We start from the raw sequence: 6000 nt of genomic DNA on the forward strand, positions 1-6000 counted from the left end.
TGGCTTGTTTGCAGTCAGGTCCTTGCTGTAGGTTCATAACTCACTAAGCTGTAATGCAGGGATGTTAACTTTTGACCTGCAGGTAACACAAGGCTCTATGCAATAAAAACAGTAATTAACTAAGCTATGTACATAAAACAGCTAATCTGTGATTTACATGTTGCATGCTGTGCTTTCCAGCAGACACATTGATCCTCTATGTAATATTTTGATGAGTTGAACCTTTGATTAGCAAGTGCACTAACCTCCAGAGTTATCCACTTACCTATGCTTATTGGGTCTCATGATTGGTGAAGGCTCAACTGCAAAAAGCGAGGAATTCATCGGGCAGTCTTTTCATTCACGCCACTAGTGAGTTTTTCTGTCAAACCTGGAAACCAGAGTTGCTTTCGAAGAGACATAGTTTGTATAACTTTTGTGAGCAGCATATTTTCTCTCTCTGCCACTGGATGAGAAATGCAGACACACAGACAATAGCGATATTGCTGTTGGTGGCTCAGCCTTTCAACATTCCGTTTTATGTGGTTGAAAGGAGTGGTGGAAGGAGTAAACACGCTGCAGATGTGATATCGGAAAGAATAAAGTATCTACTGGGCTGATCTAGCTGCACTATGTGTAATAAAAATACACACCATTATCTCACTTGTGTTAATTCAGCTAATAATTAATATTCTATGCCTTATATACTTACTATAATAAATGTCAAATGCATTCTTGCATTTGCAATTGTCGATGATATAAATATTAAAAAAAACTTTAAATAGTGTTCATCCGCTGCTCACGCTATGATTCAGGTGCTATTTCTTTTACGATATGGCGCATAAACGCTAACCACGTCACAGCACTTTTTTAACCTTCCCCCACCTCCTCCAACTTGTTTATTCTCCCCTCCACCTCTCCCCATCCTGTTTCTTCTACCCCTCCTCCCACTGCCATTCCTTGCATGTTTCTTCTGGCCGCTTCATAAATCTTCTTTTTAACTGTCCCATTACAAGACCTATTGGCTTTGCCAAATGCTTGTCTTATTTCATTCTCCCAATTTAGTTTATTAGTTTTTTTTGTCAACTCCAAACGGTTTGAAATAAAGCTTGTAATGTGAAAGCTTTTCAAAGAAATGAGGATAGTTTATGTATCAAACCTCAAGGTCTGAATACTAATGAGGCCATTGCATAACAGATTTTTTGATAATCTAACTAAAACGCATTCATTTTATCAACCGCCTAAGGATGACATGCTGCTTCAGCCTGCCTTAAATCGAACCGGTGGCCTACAGCCCACTGAGCCATCTGTCCAGTACTCAAGTCTCTCCTGGAAGATTTGTAAACCTGAGGTAGGGCCAGAGCTGACAACGCCTGTACTGGGGAACCAGGTGCCAATCCCCACATTTATGATTGGACTTATGGTCTGTCCAAGGTCGATAAAATAGGAACCAGCGAGTGTGGTAACAAGATCCCTTCCTATCTAAACATGCAAGAAAGCAATTCAGATGTGTGGCGACTGTAAAAGCATTCCTGTACGTTCTTTTGTTATGTCCTGAATAGTGCCTCCCACCGCCACCCATTAGATTTTACAGCCCCCTCTCAGCCCCACTGTGAAAGATCTATGGATAAGCAAATTACTCTGCAGACAGACCCCTGCTCTGATGACTTACAAAGCAGCTCACGCTGGGTCCTGGTGACGAGCTCCATTGATTGATTCGGTGCAGTGCTTGAAAGGAGCTGCCGTAGTATAACTTGAGGGATAAAGGGAGTGCGCTGCCTCGGTTAAAGTCAGGTCCCCATGAGTACCGGTACTCTCTTCGTTCTAGAAAAGTGCCGGTACTCAAGGGGAGAAAATGACTAAGTGCTGGTACTCAGTACCGGTGAGTACCGCCCCATTTAAAGCTCTGTGTCCATGTGTGTGGGGGGGTCGGTGCGGGGCTCACAGGCTTCCGTGCGGAAACAGGGCAGGGGAGGAGGGTTCCGCCCACCTGTCCGCTCCACCCCGATGAAAGGAGGAGCCGCCAGGGTCCGGTCTCCGGGTGTGTGGGGGGTCGATGCAGCGCTCACAGGTGTTCGTGCTAGGGTGACCAGATTTCTAGAACCAACAAGCATTTGCAATGCAATAGGTCTTGCATTTCCGCGAGTTTGATCTTGTAAGGGACAATGTCTTTTATTTATGTTTTGGTTTTTTAAAACAAATAAAAGGCATTGGCATTTGCAATGCTAATGGCTTAAACTCTGGCAAATGCGAGACCTATTGCATTGCAAATGCTTGTTACAACTGCAGCAGAAGCTAGCTTCAGCCTATGTACCAATAGTGTGGAGCATTCCTCGTTGTTGATATGCGGAAAAAGCACCTTTCACCAGTCACTTTATCCACTCATTGCTACTGACGGACATTTGGAGTATTCGACAAAGAAACGCAAAACGCATTCCTAAACTAGAGTATGCACCTGCGGCAGCAGCAGTACATTTAGACTGATTACACTTAGCCTGGATTTTAGTTTGTTTCTTTTTATCTGCCAGAGGCAACTCTGTTTCTGGACAAACCAGCTCGCGCTCTCCTCCTCCGCCGTTACCTCCTCTCCTCTCTCTCTCCTCATCGCCCGCGCCTGTAAAACGAGCTCTCCGTCACAGGAATGTGCGGAAGAAAGAGAGAAAAAAAAGAGAAAGCTAGTAGCAGAACCCTCCGGGGTTAGAGAGTCGTGGATGCAGCTAATGACAATATCGAACAAAGGTGAATGAAGTGCTGCCACGCCTCACAGTTTTTCCCCAAAAAGTTACTATTGCTCGGAGTCGGGTTACAGAAAGACGCGAACCCTGGAGAACCCGACTCCGAGCAATAGTAGGTTTTTGGGCACTTCATGGTAAGGTTTTATTTGTGCTTTTGTATCTTCTGCACCATAGAACGTATCGCCTAAAATTGCCTCCTTCTCACCTTCACCCCAGCCCCCATCCACTGCCTGAGTAAATTAAGCGAGCTCCACAGTGTCAGGTTCGCTCTCATCCAACCCTCTTAACAAACATTTGCAATGCAATAGGTCTTGCAGTTGTGAGAGTTTGAGCTATTGGCATTGTAAATGGCAATGTCTTTTATTTACATGTTGGTTTTTAAAACATAAATAAAAGGCATTGTCATTTACAATGCCAATAGCTTAAACTCTCGCAAATGCGAGGCCTATTGCATAGCACCGTTACTTGTGTTATTACTCCCTAGGTTTTAATTACAGCCTCAAGGCATTATTTTCTTAAAAGGCTTCAGGCAGGACACACACTTGGTCCTAAGCTAGGCTGGCCATGGTTACTTATCTCACTAGAACATCTAACATTTATGTGAGACGTCTATAAATTTACCTTCATCAGCTCCATAGAGTACAACCTTATCCGAAATTAATGTAATAATTGTTCTGTCACATTTCAAAGCTACTAATTAGCAATTTAAATATACTCGTAGTACTGTCTTGCATGCAATGCATTATGGTAGGGTGGATTTTCCATATCTTCTGCAGCGCGCAGTACCATATGTGACTAAAAAATGGCTACAGTGCTAGTGCCCTGCTCACTAGGGACCTCTAGGAGCAGCTTGAGGTACTGCACCGAGACATGCAGTGCTGGTGCCTTGCTCACTTAGGACCTCTAGGAGCAGCTTGAGGTACTGCACCGAGACATGCAGTGCTGGTGCCTTGCTCGCTGGGGTCCTCTAGGAGTAGCTTGCGGTACTGCACCGAGACATTTAGTGCTGATGCCTTGATCACTAGGGACCTCTAGGAGCAGCTTGAGGTACTGTACCTAGACATTTAGTGCTGGTGCCTTGATCACTAGGGACCTCTAGGAGCAGCTTGAGGTACTGCACCAAGAAATTTAGTGCTGGTGCCTTGATCACCAGGGACCTCTAGGAGCAGCTTGAGGTACTGCACCAAGACATTTAGTGCTGGCGCCTTGATCACTAGGGACCTCTAGGAGCAGCTTGAGGTACTGCACCAAGACATGCAGTGCTGGTGCCTTGCTCGCTAGGGTCCTCTAGGAGCAGCTTGAGGTACTGCACCGAGACATGCAGTGTGTAATGATTTCCAAGCAGGTTCCGCAGGAGCGGCAGGAATCCGAAGAGTAATCCTCAGCCTTCCCCTACGGCCTTCTGACTCTATCAAACACTAGAGTATCGAAAGGCTCGCCAGGGGAAAACAGGGAGACAAAACAAGGAAAGGTTGGGGGAGAAATAATAGAGCTTGATGGTGGTCTTCAGAGTGGATGCTTGGCAACTCAGAGTGGATGCTTGGCAACAGGTAGGCTGAAAAGGAAGATAAGTATTACAGTCTATCTTTGCTAACCACAATATAAATATACACCACGTCTATGATACATATAAGACCACTACATACCACATTTGTTTGCCTGGACTGTAGAACTGATAAGTAGGATATAATAAGGTGTTCGTCTTGAGCTATTGCAAAGATGACAAAAAACAATAGTAAATAACTCCTTCTAACTCTTTACTGGTGAGTGTCAAGTATCTAAAGTGTAAACTCTCACTCTGTATGGTCTAGGAGGATACTGGGGGAACATCCAATATTCCTGTAGGTATGGATATGAGCTGGAGCCAATACCATGAATCTTGCATTAATATCTGTTAAACAGGAAATACATTCAGGTCTTCCACAACTAGTCACAAAATAAATATATATCGTAGGGCAGCGCACAGCGCTGTTACCGTGATTCTGTGTAGAGTCGACTGAACTATGCACCACTCTCAGGTCCACGCAAGAACCCCAGAATACATATGTAGCTGGCCAAGGAATGGGTGAACTGAAGAAGTGCACAGGAGAATCCAGCAACAAGTGAGGAATAATATGACCAAAATAGCAGTGCCCAGCCTTTTGGCGGAGACAATCCCGGCCGCCGGGCGAAGCACCAGGAGAAAATAGGAGGGGGAAGGATAGGACCCTAACTATCTAAGTGAACTGTAAGGGAGCCCAGCCGGATGGCGGAGAACAAACCCGGCCGCCGGGCGGAGCACCTGAGTACTAAAAAGGAAAGCAGAGGCTGAACCCAGCCGGATGGCGGAGAAGGTCCCGGCCGCCGGGCGGGGCTCAAGGAAGGGGGAAAATATAGACGATTACAGCAAACACTGTAACCCCCGCAAATGCGGACGTCAGGTGGAAAGAAGTCACATAACCACCAGTTCCGCCGAAGGAGCAATTGAAGCAGAAGCCCACAAAACCTTGACTAGAGGGCAGGAATCACTCCAGAAGCGGAACGGAACCAAAGCACAACCCGGAAGTCAGGCAATACAGAAACGGGACGGAACCCAAAACGGAAGGAGCTAGACGCAAGAACGTAAAGCGTCGTTCTGTTGTTCTTAGTGTCTTAAATAGTGAATACACTTAAAGGTACAGTGTCGGAGGGAAGTCGGGGCATGACACAGTGCTGGTGCCTTGCTCGCTAGTGTCCTCTAGGAGCAGCTTGAGGTACTGCACCGAGACATACAGTGCTGGTGCCTTGCTCGCTAGGGTCCTCTAGGAGCAGCTTGAGGTACTGTACCGAGACATGCAGTGCTGGTGCCTTGCTCGCTAGGGCCCTCTAGGAGCAGCTTGAGGTACTGCACCGAGACATGCAGTGCTGGTGCCTTGCTCGCTAGGGTCCTCTAGGAGCAGCTTGAGGTACTGTACCGAGACATGCAGTGCTGGTGCCTTGCTCGCTAGGGTCCTCTAGGGGTAGCTTGCGGTACTGCACCTAGACATGCAGTGCTGGTGCCTTGCTTACTAAGGCCTGCTAGGAGCATATTGCAGCACTGCACCGAGATATGAAGTGCTGTGCCTTGCTCACTAGGAACCTCTGGGAGCAGCTTGCGGTACTGTACTGACACATACAATGCTGGTTCATGGCTCAGTACGCATGCATTTGCAATGCACTAGGTCTTGCATTACTGAAAGTATGAGCTATTGGGGTTGCATTATTATTTGCAATGCCAATACCTCAAACTATCAGTAATGCAAGACCTATTGCATTGCTAATGCTTGTT

This window comes from Lissotriton vulgaris, unplaced genomic scaffold, assembly GCF_964263255.1.
Source record: "Lissotriton vulgaris unplaced genomic scaffold, aLisVul1.2 SCAFFOLD_1206, whole genome shotgun sequence".
In the NCBI taxonomy this organism is placed as follows: domain Eukaryota; kingdom Metazoa; phylum Chordata; class Amphibia; order Caudata; family Salamandridae; genus Lissotriton; species Lissotriton vulgaris.